The sequence below is a fragment of the Macaca mulatta genome, chromosome 2 (assembly GCF_049350105.2).
Source record: "Macaca mulatta isolate MMU2019108-1 chromosome 2, T2T-MMU8v2.0, whole genome shotgun sequence".
Classification (NCBI taxonomy): domain Eukaryota; kingdom Metazoa; phylum Chordata; class Mammalia; order Primates; family Cercopithecidae; genus Macaca; species Macaca mulatta.
The window spans coordinates 166,135,371-166,161,916 of NC_133407.1; the positions used below are offsets into that span (position 1 = coordinate 166,135,371).

General features: G+C 36.9%; 1 long non-coding RNA gene across 1 annotated transcript in view; it reads right to left on the reverse strand.

Moving 5' to 3' along the window:
• The window catches only part of LOC144339406 (uncharacterized), a 71,478-nt gene that overhangs the window by 23,817 nt on the left and 21,115 nt on the right, over nt 1-26,546 (reverse strand). Inside the window, exon 2 of the long non-coding RNA XR_013414394.1 lies at nt 13,797-13,864. This is a non-coding gene — a long non-coding RNA (uncharacterized LOC144339406). The remainder of the gene's footprint in view (nt 1-13,796; nt 13,865-26,546) is intronic.

Below are 26,546 nucleotides of genomic sequence, written 5' to 3' on the forward strand. Positions count from 1 at the left end.
ATATAGGGCAGCCACCAGGAACTGAAAAAGACAAGGGAAGCATTCTTCTGTAAGTCCCCAGGGAAGGTGGCCTTGCTGGATCTGGACTCCTAGCTTCCAGAACTGTGGGATGATACATTTCTATTGTTTTCAACCACCAGGTTTGTGGGAATTTGTTACAGCAGCCTCGGGAAACTAAAACAAAACTAAAAACTCATAGAATGTTATATTTCATAAATACGACTCCTCATAGTCTTATTAAATTATCGAAATTCTTTAGGATCTTCATCAGCACGACTGTTGGGCAGGACCACCCTCTCCTTCCCCTATAGCTGCACTGTTCAGTGCTGTAACCACCCACCGCATGTGGCTATTGAATAATTAAAATGTAGCTACTGGGACTTGAGGAACTGAATTTTTAATTTTATTCAATTTTAATTAACTTAAATTTTTAAAACTTATTCTTGATTCAGTTATTGGAAAACTTTTAAAGTATGCTCAGAACAATTTAGGTATGTGAATTTACTTTCCCAGCTCTAAATCTCATGAAATATAAATACACATCAAATATTTCCAATTAAAATTTAGCATTACCAAACTGAGATGTGCTCTACATGTAAACCATACACTAGATTTCAAAGACTTCTGAAAAAATAATGTATAATATTACATTAATCATGTTATATTGATTATATGTTGAAATGGTAATATTTTTGATATATTTTATCTAAGAAAATATACTAGTAAAATTAATCATATTCATTTGTAATTTTTTAAAAGGGGCTGCTAGAAAGTTTAAAATTACATGTTTCTCACATTGTATTTATTTTGGCCAGGGCTGCCCTACAGTCTCTCTTCTGATTTACCCAGCAAACTGGTCTTAGCAAAAAGTCTGATTTCTTGTACTTTATAGACCACATCATGCACCCAACTTGCCATTGTCTGGAGGACTATGACCATATCTCCATTCTTATGGATGGTTAATTTATTTGTCCTTTTGAATAAAAATGATCACTTTTAGAACTGGAATTTAAAAATAAACATTATTACCTTCATTCATTATAGCATGTGAAAGAAAAATAATCCAAAATTACACGTCTACTTTTAAAATATTTTTATTTTTCTTCAACTTTTATTTTAAGTTCAGGGTACATGTGCAGAAGCGCAGGTTTGTCATATAGGTAAACATTGCATGTCTTTTTAAAAAAGACAATATTCTAGATGATCGTTATTTGAGGATGTTTACAGTGTTTGGGAATTAGACACCCTGTCTTGAAGTTTGAAGAGCTTTGGCAAATATTTCCCAGGCCAATTTCTTGTTCTCTTGAGAGTTCTTTGTGTAACAGCAATATTTTTATTATTGCTTTGTTCTGTGTGCCTCATGAATCTCTTTTAAATAATTTTAAAATAACATGCTAGATACTTGTGTAAATAAACAACTTTATTTTGATGAAATTAATTGAACATGTCATTTCATTTGGGCAATACAATAATATTTCTAATTTCTCTGTTATTACATTGAATATAGTCTATGTTTACTGGTTTTGGACACTAAACATAGTGAAAAATAACTCAGTAGAACCAAGGATTATAAGCAGAAAGGTATTTTATCTACTAGTATATGCTGGACTGATTGTGGATCTGAAAGCTAGAAACGATAAACAAAACCGGAGTGTGGCAAACCTCTCTTATTTAGTATTTGGAAGTCGTTCAATTTTGTTTTGCCTCTTTCTCCTCCTGATTCTTTAATTAAAACATGCTCTCCCATGGGCCCCTCCCACATTGCTGCCACACTTACCCCAGATTCTGTTGGCTTTAAAGGAGTGTTAAAAAAAGAACTGACAAGTATATCACTTAAATCACAAAAGCTACAGGAGCTGGAAAGAATTTAATAGTCCCCCTATTTCACAGATGAGAAATTGTTTAGAGTCAAAGCCAAAACTAGAACAAAGGGTCTTCTGCTATCAAATCTAATTTTCTTTCTGCTAAATCATATGTTTTCACTAAAAATGACCTGAAAATACCTTAAATATTATGTTTCTGTGTGAGCTCCCAACTCCCCAAGTATGTAATAAAAAATGAAAGGCCAGTCCTTATAAAAATTAGAAATGATGGTAGTTGTTCCTATACCATTATACCTATGGATGTCTCCTGAATTCACAAGGTGCTCTCCAAGCACTCACCCCTCCTACTTTACCCAGAATATCTGCTGATAAAATAGCGTTATGTTTGTAAGGTAAGGACCCTAGACACAAGTATTTCCTACAGTAGTTGTAACTGTGTCCAATGGTATATATAAAGTCCCATGTAAAGTTTCCAAGAGGAGTATTAAATTCTTAGTCACATACATAAGTGTTCTGGACTTGGAGATTAATATGCATATTTCAATTTTTTAATTAAACATTATTTAATATGGCATTCTACTTTCAAACTAAATACTGGTTGTTTCATTTTGTGAATTCAGATAGTAGGAATATTCAAAGTGTAATTTGAAGAAAAATTAATACTATGGTCTATATTGGGACATCTTTAAACACTTTCTTTAACTTTTATTTTAAGTTCAAGGGTACAAGTGCAGGTTTGTTATGTAGGTGAACTTGTGTCGTGGGGGTTTGTTGTACACATTATTTCATTACCCAGGTATTAAGCCTAATACACATTAGTTATTTTTCCTGATCTTCTCCCTCCTCCCACCCTCCACCTTCTGAAAGGTCCCAAGCCCCTTCTACGTGTCCATGTTTTCTCATCATTTAGAACACTTTTAAAATGCTATTTATTTAATATCTAAGTTTGCTTTTCAGTGTTCATGCCCACAAATTTCAGACTTATATACTATACTCAAGATGTACTTTTCTCTGCACTTTAAGTCTTCCTCTTCTAATGACTAGATTGTTGATTCACGTATGGAGGTCTTAACACACTGGTTTTAGTAACTGACATAGTGTAGTATGTGCATAGTCATGGTGACTCGGTCAGGAAAAGCGCACACAGTTAGAGATGGGCATAATGGCTCCTAATGCTGGTGTGCAACATGTTGCATCCACATCCTTGGACTCGTCTCTTCTCTGGGTTTTGTAGTCCGGAAAACCAGGTTCATTCAAGGACTGTCTGCCTCATGTAATTATGGGGATGATATGGGAAAGTATATTCATGCACATTATGGAACATATTAACTATGAAGCACAAATAATTGCATTAGGTTACTTTAGGGACTCTATTCTGATAGGGTGTTGAAAATAATCATAAGAGGAAAGCGAATTGGGGGATATAACGATATGAAATAAAGAAATAAATGATGGAGAAGACCATAGGCTCAGAATGAGGCTCAAAGCTGTAGCATTAACATGGGAGTATTAATTTTCCTTAAAAACTTAGTGTTTTTGCTCATGTCTGTAACTCCAGTGCTTTGGGAGGTCAGGGTGGGAGGATCACTTGAGGTCAAGAGTTTGAGACCAGCCTTTATGAGAAAACAAAACTCTGCTTTTACAAAACATTAAAAAATTAGCTGGGCATGGTGGTGGGCACCTGTAGTTCCAGGTTCTCAGAAGGCTGAGGTGGGAGGATCACTTGAGCCCAGGAGTTCATAGTTGCAAGGAGCTATAATTTGATCATGTCACTGCACTTCAGCCTGGGTGGCAGAGTGAGACCCTGTCTCAAAAGAAAAAATAAAATAAAATGACCAAAAACTTAGAGTTTTAGACCATCCTGTATGCCTGAGAAAAACATTACAAAACTTCACATACTGCAGTAGCAGATTTTGATAGAGAGATTGGAACAGTGACAAAAATTTTATTCTTGTCATTATTGAAAACAGTAAGCCATAAACATGCATTACAATTGCATAGTATTATTGATATTATTGTCAGGTGATGTGTGTAGGAGTCTCAATTGTTAAACAAAGTTTGCATTCATTGGATAAGGGGATCTTGTCCATGAAAATGGAGGGCTGCCTATAGTAGGTAATTCTGGGAAACTGCTATTCCAATCATTTAAATGTGTTGGCATTAATTTTTTTTAATTTTTATATGTAAGGTTAGGGTAGGGGTAGGGAAAAAAGAAAGTAGATATCCTGTTGGAAATCTTTTTAATTGGAAAGTAGATATCCTGTGATAAATATTTGCAGAAATTCTTATATCTACTTCTATGAATCCTAAACAGTTTAGTGGCATTCAGACATAGTTTTGTATTTGTATTGCTGTTATCACTAACCATGGGTAGCATCTTCTTCTCCTTTTCCTATAAAGTATATTTCAGCTTATTTTCCATTACAGCCAGTTCCCTGTTCAGCCATTATGACAGATGACCTCTGAAAGCAGCCCTAAATGGACATGTAAACATGATATGTGAATACAAGTAGTTCTGTCTGATATTTCCTTTGTACACAAAGTTTTCTTCAAGCAATAGCTAAAGCTTTTTGCCCTTTTCAGACCCTCCAATCCTCAGGAGGTTATTTTCAGTGAAGTGATGAGAAGGAAGAGTTCAAATAGGATTGATTTAATAGAGCTATGATGTGAAAAATCTCGCAACATATTTTCTGCCTGAAATGGCCAATCATGGAAGCATTAAAATCAGAGTGGGGAAGGAAGCGAAGGCATCCCAGAGAAGCACCCAAATTAAAGAATGATAGCACCTTGCCATTCCTGTGTGGAGAAATAAAAGTGTTAAAGAATGAGAAATAGCAAAAGAAACACTTGAAGGAGTCATCATCTGTGAGCTACAAACAGCTTCAGCCATAAATTTAGTGCGAGAAAATGTCCCCACTACCCTCTCTTCACCAATGACCCAAGAAATTAAAAGAAAACCTTCATGTTTCTTTTGTGCATCTATCTCCCTACTTCCTCCAAAGAATACACTCTCTCTTTCTTACCTGTATTTTGTTCCTATTATCACAAAATTTTATTCTCTTTAATATTTCAATAATGTAATTGGCTTGTTTCTCTTGTGCTATTCACTATTCTCAAAGAGTATTATTCATTTACACACTCTTTAAAGCTGCCTATCAGGGCATGACAAATCTAGCCTGAGGGCAGAGACTTTCTGAGAGATTCCTTCCAAAGAAGGATGGCAGTCATGGCAGCAAGCATATGAATTGCAGATCACTGAAATCGAATATGGGATAACTAAATAAAATGCTACAAATAAGTCCTGCTAGAATTGTGAGGGTGGGTAGTCCTGAATCTTTGTGTGCTTGCTTCTGTCCCAAGGTCACTTGGTTATTAGTGACATGACATGCATTCACAAAATACGTAAGAAATTGCTTTGCAAATCAGAATTCTAGCTAATACCCTATCTTTATTATTATAAATATGTGGTTATGGAAGACTGCACAAACAGTACATTTCTTTTTTTTCCCTCTCTCTCTCTCTTTTTTTTTTTTTTTTGAGATGGAGTCTCACTCTGTCACCCAGGCTGAAGTGCAGTGGCATGATCTTGGCTCACTGCAACCTCCGCCTCCCAGGTTCAAGCAATTCTTCTGCCTCAGCCTCCCAAGTAGCTAGGACTACAGGTGCACACTGCTATCCCCAGCTAATTTTTTTTGTATTTTAGTAGAGACGGAGTTTCACTGTGTTGCCCAGGCTGGTTGTGAACTCCTGAGCTCAGGCAATCCGCCCACCTCGGCCTCCCAAAGTGTTGAGATTACAGGCGTGAGCCACCGCACCCAGCTAAGATTTCTTTAAGCATTAAGAAAATAAGTAGGTATAATCCCATCCCTTGGAAGGAACTAGATCTTTTCTGATGTCTACCCTTTCAATTTATGTATACATATGGATACATTCTTTTTAAAGAAGATATAATACCCTGTACTTTTATTTATAACCTATTTTTACTATAATAGGTTGAGAAGTACAGGAAGGAACTGGAGGAAACATATGTATATAGATCTTTTCAGAGTTTGTGACTGAAATGCTGAGATTCAGGTTGAAGGAAGAAGAACAACTGAATAATTAGTGTCTTTGAGATGGTGAAAATGAATAGAACGTACGGAAAACTATGTGGAACTGGACTTTGATGGCATGAGGGCCACTTTTGTTGTAGCAGGAGGAAGGGGGTGCGGACACTGGCAGGTTGACAGACAGATCCAGTGATAAGAGAATGAAGAGAGTCCATGTTGGTGGCTTGCCCTGGTGTTTCCTAATGAAATCTGAGGTAACGTCTTCAGGTGACTGTAAATGAAAAGGGAATTGTAGGGACTTTGAGGAGGGAGGGAAAAGTATGAAAATTTTCTTGATGAATAAAACTGAATTTTCTAGCACACTACGGTGGGATTGCTGGACATTATTGAGTTATTATTTAAGGTTTATGATTATGCAATTAAAATGAGTTAGAGGATTAAAGGTGTGATTTTTATGAAATTTTTAGCAGTGATGTTTAGCTGTTTAGGCACAAATACAGGAAAGGTTAATGGTATATATAATACACTCAAAGTTGGAGTTTTACCAGGTGACTCTAACAGAGGGAGGTGAGAGCATTGGCAAAGAGAATGTAAACAATGACAGGTAAGCAAACAATGGAGACAGAGGAGGATAAATAGTATATGTAGGAAATGAAAGAATTGTGGCAATATGAGTATCACAGCACATGGGGGTGGGGGAGGGGGATTAGAAGAAGTAATTAAATATTAGAATGTTTAAAATTGAGTTTCTCATAAGTACAAAGTCTGGAGTGTGCCCTTGACAATGTACTTGAATTGGTGAGAGGATGTGGAGAAAATGGAGGCTTGAAGGAAAGGAGAAGCAGGTTGAATGATTCATTAATGTGGATATTGAATTCACTATGAATAATGGCAACAGTTGTGGTGGAAAGGAGTTATGTGGTAACGTTTTTCATGAAATAAAGGAAGTGACAAGGAGATAGGGAAGTAACTGTAGCCAGTAAGGTAAGACTGTGATTTATCCAGATGGTGGACATCTTAAAGGAGTAGTGGTTTTTATAAGGGACGAGGAGGCGATAGGCTAGAAGCCACAAGGGGAAGCAAGGAGGACACCAGCCTCACTTTCTGGCCTTGAGGTAATGAGATATAGAAGAGAAAACACAATCACTGCTTGAGGTTATAGAAAAATTTTGTTCTCAGAGGAAAAGTAGGTTTCAGCTAAGATAAGGAAGTAAAGGAAATGTTTTGAGACATGAACAGTAGAAAGCAGCTTGAGGAAGTGAGGAAAGGATAAAGATTGGGTCTGAATAGGAGATGAACTGAAAAATTTAGAGATGAGTCTGGGTGAAAACAAATATCCAGTGAGGTCTAGGTTAGCAGTGGTGACTGAAGCAAGCAAGAATAAGAGACACAGGTGGGACAATCCTTATGGATCTGAGATGGCTTCTTTATGGGACTGTGGCTCCCTGGCGCCTAGCTCAGGGTGATGAGACTGCTTAGGCTTTACAGTCCCTAGACAAGGGCTAGAGCTGAACCAATGCAGCATTACTTCATCTGTTTTATATATGGACTTGCTCAAAAAGTTTTGTTTGAAGAAAGTGTCACGTGGCTTTACAAAGTTAAAAATACTGTTTCAGGTCATCAAGCATAATTTACGCAAATCACTGGGTAATCCAGAAAGGACCAAATGAAGTTTTAAATGTTTATCATTTTTTACCATGTTTTCTTTCTCACTGAATGGTAGATTTGATCATAATTGGGTTTGCGGGTAGGAATTGGAGCAGAGGAAGCAAAAATTATCAGGAGACAGGGTGACTCCCTGTCTCCTGGTTGAAGAAGCAGAAAGTTCTGACTTTGTTCTTCTTGTCAGACAGAATGTTGAATCTCTTGTCAGGGAATTGCATGGCAAACTGTGGACAACCCTATCCATTAGGGAAGATTTATACACATCAACTTCCATTCCAGGCTGAAAAGAGGGTTGAGAGCCAGGACAGACATGTCTGAATGGTGTCGATTCACATGTAAGTTGAGATATGTCCCTCTCCCCTCCCTCTCCACGCTGTACAGCAGATGACAGCCGTTTCTATTAGCTAACATTTCATTCCGTGGACAAAGCTTAGGCGCTAAGACAGGCCATTTTATTCTTCCCTGGACTAGTTATTTTCCATCATTGAGACAGTATGGCAGTGACATCAGGACTCTCAGCCACCCCCGACCTCCTTCTTCTCCTTTTTTTTTTTTTTTTCATCCAAAGGAACAACATCTGGATAATTAGGATGATTAGCATTCTTTTATAGCTAGAATTCTTGAACATTTGTGTTGGCTGAGATAATGGAATTTCCCCTCACATAATCTCCTATTTTCAGCAATGCTGAGAAACATAATTTTCATATTATGAAAGCTCAGTCTTTCCTTTTGGGGTAAAAATTCAAGCTATCTGTGAGCATAGATGAGAAAAAGTGATTTTCTAAATCAACACCTGTCAGAGAAGTTTCTCTTTCAGAAGTTTTCTATAAGTTACTCTAATTTTTATCATGATTCTTAATTGATCCCACTGTTTAGCCAGATATAATTTTGATGTTCACTCTTTGTCCTTTCTACTGAACTTACATTCTCCTTCTTATTCTTCATGCTTTCTTAGGAAGCACTTCCTTCCAGATAACCCCTAAACCAGGTTATGTGTTGTTGCTATTTGCAGTAGGAACACTATTTTTTCCTTATCACTTATATAATTTTTGGTTATTTATTTAGTTACCTATATCTGTAGGTCTATGAGGAGGAGTACATACCTTGTTCATTTTTATATCCCTGGTATCCTGCATAAAGCCTAGATCAAATATATGCTTAATAAACATTTATTGAATTAATAAATACCATATTTTTGAATTTGGAAAATTAGTATTTGTAAAATTCCATCATGAAACTGACTATGAAGTTATTTCAAAGTATATTCTCTTACCTGCAACGGGTTAATATATTTCAGAACCTTAGGTCAATTTCAGTACTAGGTATTCAGAGGGCACTCAATGTTGTTAGATTGCACCATGGGAATTATTGTACAATGTGTATCCAAAATTGGGAAAGGTCAAATCTGGAAAAGTAACCAAGTCTTTTGAAGGTTTAAAAGGAGCGTCATAGTTATATGAAATTTTACTAGGAAGTTGTTTTCTGTCTGTCTTCTTTCTTCCTCCATTGTGTCTGAAGAAGTTAAACAATTTTGTTATAAGAAACTATTTTTATTATGTTATTCAATGTCTAGTGAGTATTTCTCAAGAGAAAAATTTTAATCAAGAAAATATACACTTATTCAGGAAGTAGACCCCTTTTTTATCTTCTGTGAACTATTTACTGAACTTGAAGGTCAGGATCCAGTACTGATGCTTAGGAAATCAAATTAGACACCGCTGTGTTAAAGAACGAATCAAAACTTTTGTTTCATAGCAAGGCAGCTATTCTGCATAAAGGCAGTACTATGAGTGGCAGGATTGTGGGTCATGTGGCAATCCAAATCTTAAAACAAGGCTGACCTCCACTCTAGATAATCAGAATAAAATCAGAATTCAGTGCAAATGCCAGTGTGGGAATAGGATCAACGGGTAAGGAACAGGAACAGGTAAGCAATTCAGATTTTTTAAAAGAAAAAAGACGCAAAGAGCTTGCGTTCAAATGAATGAGAGCCTTCACCTGCCTGCCTCTTTGAAGCCCATAGTTACAACTGAATCAGGTATGATTTGGCAACAGATGATGTTTGCCATACCCTGGCACTTGCCATCTAATCTTTTCAGTCATGGAATTCAACCAGAAATTATATCAAATAATTTGATATATAGGTCCAGAGCAGAAGTGCTACTGAATATTCTAAATTTAATATGGCCAATGAGCCTACATTTTAGATCTTATATTTTCTTGGGAGCTACATTATTCTCATTTTAACACATATTGAGGACCTACAGTCTTCTGATTGCTGAGATACGTACTGGCTCTAGTACCCTTGAGCTAAAGAAGATTATATTCTAGTAGAATGGGAACAAATGTATACTGTTATGTATACATAAATTTATTCATAAATTTCAATATAGTATATAAAGAGAATATGGAGAAAAAGCGCTATACCCTAATGTAAAACTTTGTAATAGGCCACTTGAGCATAGTACCTAAACGGATTTTTTTAAGGATTCATATGATTTAGCTTTGTGAGGAAGAAGGAGAAGCTAGTCTAACTAGAGAGAATATTATGAACAGGGTATGGAGTGTGTGTGTGTGTGTGTGTGTGTGTGTGTGGTGGAGTATAGGGTAACTAAAAGTAGCTCCAAAGAATAAAGGGAAAAAAAGGAGAATTAATCAAGCCTTAGCTGATAAAATGGGCTTTCATGGTATATTAATGAACTTGGAATTTATCCCAAGGCAAGGAATTAAGTATGAATAATGTGATGTCATATCTTCATTCAGGTGCCTCTGAGGAGTAGATATATGAAGAAAGCAACACAGAATAATAGTCCAATGTAGTAATCTGGATTGGAGATATAAGGACCTGGAGAAGAGGTTATTATTTTTTAAGGAGATGTCAGAGTAAGAGACGTAATAGATTTTGTGTCACGAACAATACAATTATTCTACTGTTACTATTTTTGTGGTTTATTACAAGATATAAAAAATTTATATTAAGATAATATGTTAGTCTGTTGTCTCATTGTTATAAAGAACTGCCTGAGACTGGGTAATTTATAAAGGAAAGCGGTTTTATTGACTCACAGTTCTTCAGGGTTGGGGAGGCCTCAGAAAACTTACAATCATGGTGGAAGGGGAAGCAAACATGTCCTTCTTTACATGGCAGCAGGAAGGAGAAGAATAAGGGAAGTGCGGAAAAGCCCCTTATAAAACCATCAGATCTCATGAGAACTCACTATGGGGAGAACAGCATGGGGAGACCGCCCCCGTGATCTAATTACCTCCCATGAGGTCCCTCCCCCAACACATGGGGATTACAATTCAGATTACAATTCAAGATGAGATTTGGGTGGAGACACAGAGCCAGAGCATATCAAATATATTTAGATAAATTGGATGACAGGTATATGTGTTTGTTTGTTTTTAAGTTACTAAGGTGTTTGAGGGGTTATGTGTTGGGACGCATATGAGAATCAGGTCAAGAACAATAGTTATATTCTGAACTGAAAAAAATGGGCTTGGATCTGTGTGTAAGGACGGAGATGAGAATAGGAATTTGTTTATTTCCTTTGCATAAACTGAGCTAATAGAAACCTTCAGTTGACAGTTACCTGTCTGCAGAAGAGCTTCTACAAAACAACTTTTAATATTCCTATGGTATCAGTTTACACCTTTTCTAATATACGGTTAACACTTGTAACTGCGGCATGTAGAATCCCCGAAAATTTACATTTTCTTTAGCATTTGAAGATGTCATTCATAACCCATCTTACACTATTTTTGTCAAAACTTCAGCCATCATTCTTTTAGCTGTTTCAATAATTTGGAAACACCTCAGTGTCTATCAGTAGATAAATGTATAAAGAAAATTATGTATGTATGCACAATGGAATATTACTTTGCCATAAAAAAGAATACATTCTTGTCATTTGCGGCAACATGGATGGAACTAGAGGTCATTATGATCAGTGAAATAAGCCAGGCACAAAAATAAAAATATTTCATGTTCTCTCACTCATATGTGGGAACTAAAAAAAGTTTGTCTCATGGAAATAGAGTATAAAAATAATAACTAGAGTCTGGGAAGGGTGTGTGAGTGGATGAAGAGAAGTTGATTAATGGGTACAAATATACAGTAAGATAGAAGGAATAAATTCTAATGATTAATAGCAGAGTATGGTGACTATAATTAACAACGTTTTATATATTTCAAAATAGCTAGAAGAGAGAACTTAAGGTGCTCCTAACACATAAAAATTATAAATATTCAAGGTACCATAAACACTCTGACTTTATCATTGTTCATTCTATGCATATGAAAAAATAACATGTACCTCATGAATATGTGCAAATATTATGTGTCAATAAAAATTGAAACAAACAGCAAACAAAACTCCAGCTCTTATTCTTATAGTTGTTCCTTTAAATGCAAGGTGTTCTTTTTCTCCCCTCTAACTTCTTTCACTTTTGGTAGTGTTACTAACAAAACCCAGATATTGTTTTCTTTGTATTTATCCTACTTGGGATTTATATGGCTTCTTAAATCAGTGCCTTAATGTATTTGATCTGATATAAAGAATTATTTGCCAGTATATCTTCAAGTATTACTGCTGTTTCTCTTATCTCTTATTCTGCTGTATCTGCTGTTAAACCATGTGTCAAGTTAATGATTTCGGTTATTACATGTTTAGTTCTAAAATTCCTATTTCATTGTTTCCTATAGATTCCAATTCACAGGTGAAATTTCCCATCTTGTCATCTATTTTCTGAATATATCTGGCATAGTAATTTTAAGCCTATGTCTAATAGTGCCAATATTTATTTTTATCTATGGGCCTGTTTCTATTGTATTTATATATTTCTTCTTTGTGGTTTTGATCTTGCATTCTTTGCACACCTGGTAATTTTTTACTGGGCACCAGACATTGTCCATGTCACATTTTAGAGGCTCTGGATAAAATTTTACCTTCCTCCAGTGAAAATTTTGCTTTCCTCTGGAAGACTGATTAGGACACATATCTTAAGCATTTTAAATTATTACCTTACTAATCAGACTTTTTAGACATTTTGTTTCTAATCATTCCTCCCATGAAATTGTAATGTCATGCCCCAGATAGACTGCATATCTGTTTTTGAATGTCTCTATATTTGTGCTTTATACATAAAAAGAGTAAGCATAAAGCTTATTCTTTTTTATTTAATACATGATTAAGAATGACTGAATAAAAAGAATACGTTAAAAGTTAATTTAGGCCAGGTACGTTGGCTCTTGCCTGTAATCTCAACATTTTGGGAGGCTGAGGTGGGATGATCACTTAAGGCCAAAAGTTCACGACCAGCCTTGGTAACAAAGGGAAACCTCATCTCTACAAAAAATATTTTAAAATCAGCTGGGCCTGGTGGTGTGCACCTGTAGTCCCAGCTACTCGGGAGGCTGAGGTAGGAGGATCACTTCAGCCAATGAGGTCAAGGCAGCAGTGAGCTGTGTTTCTACCACTGAACTCCAGCCTAGGCAAGACAGAAAGACCCCATCTCAAACAAAACAAAACAAGAAAACAAGACAAATGTTAATCAGGACAAATAGCTAATGCATGTGGAGCCTAATGCCTAGGTGATGGGTTGAGAGGTGCAGCAAACCACCATGGCACATGTTACCTATGTAACAAACCTGCATGTTCTGTACATGTATCCCAGAACCTAAAATAAAATAATTTTTTAATGTTAATTTAACAACTAAAAAGCTCTTAACATTTAACTTTACAATTGCGTTTTCTGAGCAACTTTCAATGTATTATATATGCAAAATTCGCAATTTATATAAATACATAATAATAATAGCAATACACATTAAAATCATTTAAAACTAATGTTTCTGCCAAAGGTAAAACAACTGAAAAAATCATTCCTTAAAATTATTTTTAGTGAATTTTTCTTAACTTTTACATGATATGAAAAAATAATTTTTAGCTTAAGTAGTGCCAAATACTCCTTCAGATATTATTGACACTTGTTCTTCTAAGCATGTGACATAATTAAGGATGGGTTGAATAATTTTCATAGAATGTAATTATAAAATTACATTCATTTTTATTACATTTTCAAAGTCCAAGTCACATGTAAATACACCATGGATCAAACGTCAATAACATCCATAAAGTAGTCATGTTTTAGGCTCCTGCAATCTGCCTCTGGTAATATGACTTTGAGATTTAACAATCAATCAAAAGAAAGTCACCCCATCACAGATAACCATTTAGCTGAGATTTGTAGAACTTACCTTGCATACATGTTGTTTATCTCCTGTGAGCTTATTGTCAATGTTGCTCATGTGAAGGCCAAGAAAACCTGATGAAATAAAATAAGTATTAAGGAATATGATCTTGTTGAGTAGAGTCAAGGTTTGGTGGGCTACAAACTAAACATCCAAGATTTTTTTTCTTACTATCCGAGGACCAATCTTCACTCCCTTGGAAGCGATATCACTCCTATTGAGAATGCATGAATTAGGAATTGATCAGCTTGACCCAATAAGGCACTGAGGTGATTTCAGGCTAATTTTCTGTCTTTGTGAGTGCTCTTATTCCTAGGCTGTAGATTTTCAGAGTTCTCAACAAAAAGCCTGGGCTGTGTACCCTTCCTTACCTGGCCCTGAACTCCAATTTTTGTCTTCTCAGCCCCTGGAGACTATTGAAGGCTCTGCTTAGTTTTGTTCTCTCTTAGTTGCCCTTTTTTTTTTTTTTTTTTCCTTTTGGCCTCTAGGTCTCTTGCCTACTACTGCTTAGAAAACTTCAAATACAAAAAGTGGCATATAAAGATGGGTTCACTTGTCTGAGGTTCCCTTTTTCCTTCCATCTCAGCCCCCTCATATCCTGACTGCCTTGCTAATCCTGAACTTCAATTTTCATTTCCCCAGTCTCACGAGCCTGTCAAAAGTTTTGAGCTCCTACTTTCTGCTTGTGCTTTCAATCCTGCACAGCTTACAAACTGGCAAATGCTTTGAGGGGAAAAGCAGTGGAGGATTTACTTCAATGTGTTTACCTTCTTGGAATCTTGGATCATTATATTCTGGCTGCTGTGGTTGCTGTCTGATCCATTCATATGTGTTTTGTATTTTATGGAGCTTTTATGGTTGTTCACAGTGGGAGTGTTAGTCTGTTACAAGGTATTTTGTCATAGCTGGAAGCAGAAGTCTCAATCCAATGATGTGGATTAGTTGGAAGTTTGATTAGCTTCTGGCTGAGGAGACTGAGAAGAGCTCCAGGCAGATGTTGTATGAAAAAAAAGTGTGAATGTCGAGATAATCATTACAATTCTTAAGTTTATTTTTTTCTCTTTAAGTAAGCCTCAAATATGTTTCATGGCATCCTTATTCGAATGAAAATAAATGATAAAATGGAATTAATGTAAAATGTTTGCTTCATACACACCTTTAAAAACAGATTGTATATCTGAAGCACTACCATTCTGTGTCTGATCAGAGTGATTGCTCTATTTTCATAACCAAACCTGGAAGGCTAAAGGTTTCTTGATTTACCTGAAATGGAACAGTAAGAGACAGTATGTCTATATGTGACGTCTTTTTTTCTAATAATTTAGGATTGGTTTCTACACTAAGACTTTTCTAATTCAACCACCTATTAGTTGCCTTTTTTTTTTTTTTCTTTTCTTTTATGCTTCTAGTCTAATTATTTGTCAGCAGTCATAAATATAAGGTTCATTTTAGGATTTTCTTGGCCCATCTTTATCCATGGCTAAAATACAACATTGGACTGTTCCTCAAGTCACTCCTAGGTGCTAATATAAAACTGTTTCATCTCCTCACTTCCTAATACTGTTTTTCACTAGTTCTTTGGAAGGAGGAGGTAGAGTGTTTTCCTGGTCAGTCATAAAAGTGTAATGCTTTTGCCTTCTCTTCGAGGCCTGGTTATAGCAGCACCTAATTCCACAGATGAAATGTTATCTTGTGTATTGTTATGAAAAGCATTGACAATAGCTTTTTGGATTTCTCGTATTTGAAGCGTCTCATGAAATAACTCAAGAGTCCAACTTATTTTTTCAGTCAATACTTTGGTACTTTTACAGTAGCTATTATCTATGTGCATGTTTAATTAGTATATTATTATAGTTTTATTAAATAAAGCCATTGACTTGATAGACTTCGCTCCAGATTCTTTAGTAAATACTGTTATTATTTATTCATCCATTCAACATTATAAATTAAGCCATTCTGCCTGTAACCCCAGCACTTTGGGAGACCGAGGCAGGAGGATCACTTAAGGTTAAGAGTTTGAGACCAGCCTGGCCAACATGATGAAACCCTGTCTCCACTAAAAATACAAAAATTAGCCAGGCCTGGTGGTGCACACCTGTAATCCCAGCCACTTGGGAGGCTGAGGCAGGAGAATCGCTTGAGTTCGGGAGGCAGAGGTTGCAGTTAGCCAAGATCGCGCCACAGCACTCCAGCCTGGTCGACAGAGACTCCATCTCAAAAAAAAAAAAAAAAGCCCATCTTCTCTTTTAAAAGTTTCTCTTCTAGTGGAATGAATGCAATAACAAAGATATTGCTCTTGGAGTAAAGAAGACCAAAGACCCAACTACCTGGGGAAACTGAATAAGGCTGCAAAAAGAAGACAGGATATGTTTCTACTGGAATTGTCCTCTTATAAGGGAAACAGATTAAGGAAAAAGATAAGCAGTCAAGGAAAGGACTAATTTTAAAGACTGAGTGTTTTTCTAGTTTTTGGACCAAATAGGACCACTTCTGCTTCTGTTTCCTGTACCTGCTCTGCCTTTTGGAGTTTGGGTCCCTGTGGGAAAATGATGAGCAAAGGACAAAGGCTATCCCCACAAAAAGAGAATGATCAAAGACCAAAAAAAAAATAATAATGGTTTGAGGAGGCTGTTGTTACATGATTCTTTGGAGACATCTGAGAGTAAAACTAACCAGCCTGCATGATGAGATCAATCCTCTTGTGAAATATTCATTCCCCTAGGTCACAGTTGAATGACAAGAATTTTTGAGAAGAATGTGTGTGTGTAGGGAAAATATTGATAAAAATTGGGTCTAATTCTTTTTTGTCCAGAGAGACTTTATAGGTCTTATCATTAACACTTCCTTTCTACCATTCCCTTGGATGTTGAAACACAAAGGTTGAGTTTGAACCTCAACGTTAATTTTATTATAAGCACTGAGAGGGAAAAATGAAAAGATTATCACCTATTTATACATTTTTCTACTTTAATCACAATTAAAAGGGAATCTAAGTTTCCATATGTGCAGAAGACTAGATTATTTTATTTTATTTTATTATTTATTTTATTTTTCAGTCTCGCTCTGTTGCCCAGGCTAGTGGTGCAATCTCAGCTCACCACAACCTCCACCTCCCAGTTCAAGTGATTCTCTTGCCTCAGCCTCCCAAGAAGCTGAAATCACAGGTGCACGCCACCATGCCTGCTTAATTTTTGTATTTTTAGTAGAGAAAGGGTTTCTCCATGTTGGCCAGGCTGGTCTCGAACTCCTGATCTCAAGAGATTCTCCTGCCTCAGCCTCCCAAAGTGCTGGGATTGCAGGCATGAGCCACCATGCTTGGCTTTTATTTATTATTATTATTTTTTATTTAATTTTTTTTTTTTTGAGACAGGGTCTTGCTGTGTTTCCCAGGCTATAGTTCAGTGGCATAGTAGGCTTACTGCAGCCTCAAATTCCTGGGATCAAGTGATTCTCCCGCCTCAGGCTCTGGAGTAGCTAGAACTACAGGCATGCACCACCACCACGCCTGGCTGATTTTTTTTTATTTTATTAGAGACGTGGTCTCACTCTGTTGCCTAGGCTGGAACTGTAGAATTTTTAAAAATACATATATGATAGCCATTCAAATTTGTAGAGATGCACAAAACTTTGCTTCCTAGGAAGGCACAATGATAATTTCTATCTCGAATCAAGACTATTTAACAGTAGTGTAATTTATGTTCCCCATTTATTTAGATTACTGGTGTTCTGTCCTGTTAGTGTCCCCTTTGCTAAGATATTGGAAAATGTCATAAGCTTAATTTCTATTTACTTCAACTCAGCATATTTTGGGGTGGACCCTAATATTTGCCTATAGAAATTTTCCCATATTTTTAAACTCCAGAAAGAAACATGAACTCTGCTGTGTGTCCTATAATGTCTAGTTATCTAATATTGACTGAAATTTCAAGTACAAAGAATCTGATAATTATTTCTGTTGTAGACAGAATATTTCTGAAAGAAATTGATTCTGATATTAGCATTTTTTTATTATGGCATGCAAAACAAAAACCTCCAAAATTATTTTCTCTAGAACCTTAATCCCAAATATAAGTTCTCTGTACCAAATTTTCCCTCCCTCCCCTACCAATCTCCCTTTTAGTTCTACTTTATTTCAGTAGTAGAAATAATGCTTTCTCATTTGATGGGCTTCTATTGTAGAACCTTAACAACTTATGGCCCTTTCTTGTTTAGGAGTCTGTTTCCAGCCTTTTCCCAAAAGTATGAATTCTTTGAAGGCAGAGACTATGTTGCATTAGTCACAGAGATATACAGTAAAAAATGTGGTTGGAACTCATTCATCTCTAGTTTTCCTTTTCTTCTTCCTCATGCAAAATCTTTTTTAAGCAGAGATTCGAAGCAAAATGAACTGTGTAAATGGAGGCAAGGTAATAACAAACAAACATAATTCCTCCAGGCCCCAAGAGCCAATGTATAAACCATTTTTCAAACAGTATTTTACATTATTCCTCTTTTTGAGGCTGAGAAAGGATGAACACACGAGAAACACCACCTTGATCTTTTAGTAATAGTAACTTCTAACTAACTAGTCTCCACTGAGAAGTCATTCACGGAATTCCTGGGATGTATGAATACTTAGAGTGTACATGAAAGACCACATAGTTAGAGTTTCAGGAAAGGGACTACTGTAGAAAGAAAGGATATTATCTTAAACTGGTGGATTTCTGTAATTGACAACAACTTGATTTCATTTCTTTGAATAAAGCATAATGCTCAAATTCCTGCTGAATCTTCATGATTATTCTAGGAACTGTAACTCTAAGTTTGAAACCTAAAGGATTGTTGTATGGATTATTTTTTTCATTTTTCTATAAGACTTTAAATATACAATAGGAGTAATTAAAGTGCTGAACCTTTCTAATCATGTTGACATAACGGGGGAGCTGCATCACATAGCAATTCACATAATAACATTTCTAGTGTCTTGTCAGACTGACTAAATAGACTATATTATTTTTATTTATTTATTTATTTATTTTAATTTATTTATTGAGGTAGGATCTCTTTGTCACCCATGCTAGAGTACCGTAGTATGATCATGGCTCACTGCAGCCTCAAACTCCTGGGCTCAACCGATCTTCCTGCCTCAGCCTCCCAAGTTACTAGGACTACAGGCATGCACTACCAAGTCCAGTTAATTAAAAAGAAACCAAAAAAGAAAACTTTTTTTTTTTTTTTTTTTTTTTTTTTTTTTTTTTTGTGGAAACAGGGCTTTGCTATGTAGCCCAGGCTGGTCTCAAATTTCTGACCTCAAGCAATCCTCCCATCTCATTCTCCCAAATTGCTGGGATTACAGGCATGAGCCTCCATGCCCAGCCTGGTGATATTGTTTATTTATGCTAAGACATGTATAAGTCTGCATAAAGCATACAGTCTGATGTTGAATCTAGAACAACATGTAAACAGGTCACACTAATCTAAGAAAAGACTGCCGTGAGGAAAATAAGTACTCCACACTGGTATCTTAGTCTTTACATGGTATTCTCATGGTTCTGCCTGGATTTCCTTCAGATCTTTCCCTATTGCCGCCTCCACTACTCACTTTTTTCTTTTATAAAATCAATTTCATTTTATTAACTTTTCAATTATTTTCTCATTATTTCTATCACCTCCTTTTTTGGTTTTCTGTTTTGTTACATTTGTCTGTCATCTCCCTGCCTTCCATTTTATTCTTTTATTTCCTCTTCTCAAACACTGGAGTAATTTTCCCTTGCGACTCTTCCGTATTGCAGCCAATCTTAGGATTCCATAACAACCCATGAACAAATAAATCTCCAGAAATTTCTTTTTTCGGAAATCAGATAAGAAGCAAGACCCAGTAGAAAGAAATCTGCTGGAGTTTGATCCAGTGTCCTATCTCAAGATTGCTATCCTTTGCAAGTGTGGCTTCTTCACCTTCCTGTGATGTCTCCTCTATTCCTGAAGCTGTGGCTCAGAAAGAACAAGACCAAACTCCCAGAACAGAATGCCAAACTCTTTTGAAAGTGAAGCCAGATATTCAGCAGTGGCTTTTTCAGGACCTCCAAAACTGCATTCTGTTTTAGAATAGCTGTTTAAATACCAGCTTAGAAATGCCAGACCTTTCCTAAGGACACAATAGTAAGAGATTCTAAAGCAAAGAAAGTTGGCAATACATCTTCAATCATGCTACTTACAAAAGTAAATCATGCTTTATAGATCTAAACTTGGCCTTTCCAAATACACGTGTCTGCCGACACTGGTGATTAATGGATGACACTGAAGCCTGGCACCACGGGGCCTGATTAATGGCAGTGACATCATGACTTTTAAATATGCTATTAATGCTGGAGCCCATGACAAATGCAAATATGACACGTGGATTTTCATGGCATTTGCATAGATGCAGAAAAAAATTTTTAAACCACCTTTCCCCTTAGGTTAATTACTGACTTATAAGGCAGCATCTAAGGGCAGTGAACTTCACTTCTTCTGCCTTATTTGGGAAAGATCTTAAATTTTTCTAGAGGTGTTGGAGAGCTATAAAATTTCATCTCTTCTACTCTCCTAAGCTGACTCTAGAATATAAATATATCTGTAGAATTCCTAACCTTGGATGTTCTTTCAGAAACAGTATCCTAGGGATTTGAGTGCTATACTCAGGAAAATTAAGTCAAACCTTTGTGTTCTCTATTCGGTTGTCTTTTTACACCCTCACTTGCCCCAGAGAGGAAAGAGGAAATAAGGGGAAAATCATTTCATCATTACCAGCCAAGAGAAAAATGCTTCAGCCTCTTCTTCCTGAAGCTTGGAGTATGGATTCTTAGCACTGTATATCTTTCTGGATATAGACTTAGCTCTTCCTAAGAATCCTTACCAGGATTCGACTCCACTTCCAGGGTCCCCTCCCCATCAGATATGTTTGCATGTGGTGTATCTGAAGAGTGTATGCACACACTTGTACCTCATTCTACATTGAGTCACCAAAAGACAACTACCAGGATGGAGCTGACCTCATATAAGATCAGTTCTAAGAAATGTCAGCAGGGAATAATAGTGGCAGATGAAGAAGAGCGCTTGAGAACTTTTAAATTCCCAGTATGACATAGGAAAGATAAAGAATATCCAAGGATCTTTGGGTCATCCTCAGGTTGAGGAAGGTATATTAAGCATTCAAGAAAGATCAAGGTGGTTGGAGAATAGAGCTGTAGAAAACTTTAGAAGTAAAGAAGTAGAAATTGGTTGGAGTGGTACTTTAAACAAAACTACACACAGAAAATGGTAAAAAGCACTATTAGTTAAGGGATTATTTAGCACCTACATCATGGATAAAATTCACAATTTCCTCGAGGTAGCTGTGATTGTCCTCATTTTTTCTATATGAGATTTGGGATGCTGAGAAGGTAGTTAAATTGTTGAAGGATTCAGAGCTTAGAAATGGTAGACTTGTATCCATGTGTAGGTACGTCTGACTTTCTCGATGAAGCTTTATTCGTTTTTCATTACATTGCAGAATATATGTAAAATTGAAATGATATTATTTGAAGCATCTGAATCACTGAATCATCAGCTAGGGGTACATCCTATTTCCAAAGACTGGGTCAGGGCCAAGGGTATATTTCTGAGATCATGATCTCTAAGATCTTGTTTAGTTCTAACATTCTGTAGTTCTATGACAATTCATCTCAATGAATACTATATCCTAACCTTTCTCTCACCCCACTGCCCTTTTCTTTCACCTCCTGCTCAGTCTGACTGCCCTCCATTACTAAGCTGCATTCTTCATTTTGACTACACAACACACATGATTTTAAGAGAAAATAATTGGTTTCTAACCGCAGGTATAGTAATTGGCATTCACTACAGTCTTGAGCCAGTTGGGGTAGTTGTGACATTATAAGCAGAGAGCTTGACCTCTGATTCCAGAGAACAAAAGACCTGGCAAAGAGACTGTTTGTATGCAAAAAGTTAACCTTGTAGGGACAGAAATAGGAGACAAGGATAGCAGGAAGTAGACAGCCTAAAATGCAAGGAAATGGATTTTGCCTCCACGACTTAGTGTTTTGTGTAGGTTCTTCTTCCCTAAATGTCTTGAATATTAGCAAAGCCCAAGGTTACTCACCAACACAAAACACTAAAAATAAAAAATGGACAAAAACTCTTAAAACTAGCTTAATCCACTTATGCATTTTTTTTTAATTTTCATTTTTTTGAGACGGTGTTTTGCTCTGTCACCCAGAATGGAGTGCAGTGACACAATCATAGTAGCCTCCAACTCCTGGCCTCAAGCCACCCTCCCACCTTGGCCTCCCACAATGCTGAGATTATAGTTGTGAACTACCATGCCCAGCCCACTTATATTATATCATTTTTTGTTTTTAATTGTACTTTAAGTTTTGGGATACATATACAGAACGTGCAGGTTTGTTACATAGGTATACATGTGCCATGGTGGTTTGCTGCACCTATCAAATTGACATCTAGCTTTTTTTTTTTTTTTTTTTTGGAGATGGAGTCTCACTCTGTCGCCCAGGCTGGAATGCAGTGGCCTGATCTCAGCTCACTGCAAGCTCCGCCTCCCAGGTTCATGCCATTCTCCTGCCTCAGCCTCCCGAGTAGCTGGGACTACAGGCGCCCGCCACCACGCCTGGCTAATTTTTTGTATTTTTAGTAGAGACGGGGTTTCACCGTGGTCTTGATCTCCTGACCTCATGATCCGCCCACCTCAGCCTCCCAAAGTGCTGGGATTACAGGCGTGAGCCACCGCGCCCGGCCACCATCTAGCTTTTAAGGCCTGCATATGTAGCCTAATGTTCTGCCTCCCCTTAACCCCCAGCCCCTGACAGGCCCTGGTTTGTGATGTTCCTGTCCCTGTGTCTATGAGTTCTCATTGTTCAACTCTCACTTATGAATGAGAACGTGTAGCATTTGGTTTTCTGTTCCTGTGTTAGTTTGCTAAGATTGATGGTTTCCAGTTTCATCCATGTCCCTGCAAAGGACATAAAGTCATTTTTTTTTTTTTTTTTTAGGCTGCATAGTATTCCCTGGTGTATATGTGCCACATTTTCTTTATCTGGTCTATCCTTGATAGACATTTAGTTGGTTCCAAGTCTTTGCTATTTTAAATAGTGCTGCAATAAGCATATGTGTGCATGTGTCTTTATAGTAGAATGATTTATAATCCTTTGGGTATATACCCAGTAATGGGATTGCTGGGTCAAATGGTATTTCCGGTTTTAGATCCTTGAGGAATAGCCATAATGGTTGGCAATTCGTCAAGGAAGACATTCCACAATGTCTTCCCCAATGGTTGCACTAATTTACACTGCCACCAACCGTGTAAAAGTGTTGCTATTTCTCCACAGCGTCACCAGCATCTGTTGTTTCTTGACTTATTAATAGTCTCCATTCTAACTCACAAGAGAAGCACTTATACCATTTTTTGATGAAGATGATGCCTAACAAAACTGTGACGAAAAGAAAAAAAATCAGAGCCCTAATGACAGACATATATTTTAGTTTCTTTGTAGATCACAAGTGAAATACTATAAATTAAATCCTATAATTTTAACAGTAAAAAATAGTTCTGGCAAACTCTTATAGCAAGTTTTGTGAAATCTCATGTTTCTGCTCTTTGGCAAAAATGTATGAGGAATCAATGTTTGTTTAGTCTTCTATAAGACAATATTGTATGAAAATACGAGAAAGTTAATTATTTTATTTATAAAAGCACCATTTTAGATGATTTGTTCTGCAAGAACAGCTTGCCGTTTTAGAGATCTGTTTCTGAATCTCTCTCTTACAGAGACAAAATATAAAAGTTGCTCAGCATCAGATTTTCTAAAGAATCCCTGCTTCTTACTAAGTATTGACCTGTAGGAAAAAGGGCAAGGACTCTCTTTGAATATCTTTTATATAGCTGTATTTCCTCTTCTCTCCACTTTCTGGTATGTAAACAAAGACAGAAAAATGAAGAGATAAAGCATAACCTTGATCTGGAGGAAAGTTTGGCAAGGAAGTACAAGAGCCCTCTCCTAGAGAAGAAGGAGATAGAAAAGAGTTTGCAAGAATAAGAACTTGAACAATGACCAATTTGAAAGCATATTTTAGAAAATACAACAACTATGATGCACTGGAATGAGTGGCCCTGGAGTTTGGAGCCCTGGAAGTAGGACTGATGAACTGCAATTTGGAATCCTCCTAACCCTCTATTTTTCCTGGACCCTACGTGCAATGTATTTGCAAATGGACTTAGCTTCATCTTCAAAAAAATAGACCCAACATCTGACTGTTTCTCACCATCCCAACCACTGACCACCTGGCCCAAGTTACCATCGCTGTCTTGCTTTGGAGGTTACAATGCCTTTTAACTGGTCTCTGCTTCCACATTTGCCCTTTATAGTGTAGTCCAGGGGTCAGCAAACTTATCTGTAGAGGGCTAGGGTGTAAAAATTTTAGGCTTCGGGAGCTGTCTAGTTTCTGTCACAACTACTCAACTCTGCTATTTCATCGTGAAAGCAGCAATAGACAGGTAAATGAATGAGCATAGATTTGTTCCAGTCGAACTTTACAGAAATACAGAAATTTGAATTTCATATGATTTCCACATGTCATGAAATATTCTTCTTTTGATTTTTTTTCAACCATCTAAAAATACAGAAAACATTCTCAGTTCACAGATTGTACAAAAATAGGCAGCAGGCCAGAGTGATCCTGTTAAACAGTTAATAAGTTCATATTATGCTTCCACTCAAAAATAAGGACAAAAATATTGATGATGGCTTACAAAGTTGTGTGTGATCTGTTCTGTTAGCTCTCTGACCTCATCTGCTGCTCTCCTTTCCCGACTGCACTCCAGCCACACTGTCTCCCTGCTCTTTTAAACTTATCAGTCATACTTCCACTTAGTCCTGTGCACTTTTTCTTTGCTTTACTTGGAACATTCTTCTCTAGATAGCTGCTTGGTTTACTCCTTCCATTCTTCAAAACATTTCTCAGAAAAACTTCTCCTAATCACCCTTATTAAAATTGCCAACCAACTGTCTGAGGAGATACCCACTTTTGACTACCCTTTCTTTTTTTTTGTTTTTTTTTCCGAGACCGAGTCTCGCTCTGTCGCCCAGGCTGGAGTGCAGTGGTGCAATCTCGGCTCTCTGCGAGCTCTGCCTCCTTTGTTCAGGGTATTCTCCTGCCTCAGCCTCCTGAGTAGCTGGGGCTACAGGTGCCCACCACCACGCCTGACTAATTTTTTGTATTTTCAGTGGAGACGGGGTTTCACCGTGTTAGCCAGGATGGTCTCAATCTCCTGATCTGCCCGCCTTGGCCTTCCAAAGTGCTGGAATTACAGGCGTGAGCCACTGTGCCCAGCCGATTATCCTTTCTTTTTATTAATGGTATTCCTTTACTAAGATACTCTACATTTACTTATGTTATTGTCTCTTTCCACCCAGTAGATGATAGCTTAAAAGTGGAATTGCATTTTTACCTATTTTTCTGTTTTGTTTACCTACATCAGAATCGGAAACACACTGAATAAATACTCAAGTAGTTGTTGAATAGACTTTAGTAAGCATGACTTATTGCAGAACTCAAGAATATGGTTGTTTTATTAAAAATATGGATCTAAAGGTACTTACTATCTTCTGCCTAAGGTGACAACTGGTCCTACAGTTTGGGAGCTGGGGGAGTTTGGATAAAACAGACTTAAGAGGCCTAACATGGGGAGAGGAAAAGGGATGAAGATACTGAGTCTCACATTTTGCAGACTCTGTATTTATAGGGCTTAGACCACTCACATAGCACTTGCCCAGTATTCGTTTATTCAACTGGAAGCATCCATTGGTTTGATTATCATATGCACTGCATTGACATCATCTGCAAAATATACAGAAAGCTGTTGCAGTGTCAGTGCAGATGTGGTCTGAGCCAGCCAGTCCCTTATGCCTCATATTACAGGGCGCTGACACTGTCAGAGCACCATTGTTGACCTTGTGGTGACAGGTGCTCACACTGCCATTGGCAAAGGGACTGGCAAACACACAGCTCTTATTTTTCGTTGATTTACTAATGAAATGAACTTGACGTAGTCCATGCGGCTTCACCACATGCTGCCAAATTTACTTTATTTGTCATTGAACATGGAGAGAGGGAGCATTCCTTCCTGTACCATATAGATCTATTCTCAAAATCTATGAAGGTTCCATTCTCACCTTTTCTAAGGTTTCATCGGGCTCAAGACTCCCTTTACTATTAATGTAATACTTTAACAAATTAATAAATAAAGACAAGTTTCTCTTCAATGATAAAATTTTTTTCTGGGAAAAGTATTGGCACTAGTGTAGAAAATGTAAAGAGGCATGGATGTGGAGGCAGAAGGTCCTGGTTTAAGTTCCAGCTCTGTCACATGCTTGCTTTATGACTTGAAAATGCTATTTAATATAAATGACAATGATAATAAATATCATTTATCAGGGCTTTATCATATGCCAAGTACTTTTTATGAATTATTTCCTTTCATCAACTCTCTGAGTTATGTGATAGTATCTTTATTTTACAGATGAGGAAACAGTCTTAGATTAAGTGACTTGACAAGATCACGTGGCTAGTAAGAGTCAGAATGTAAAGGATAGCTCAAGTCTATGTGATGTCACAGTCTTCACTATTAACTGCTCCCCTGTGTTAACACACCAAGGGTTTGTTTTTCTATATGTGCTAAGCTCTTCATTTAATCTTATTCAATTTTAAAATTTGGATGGTAAT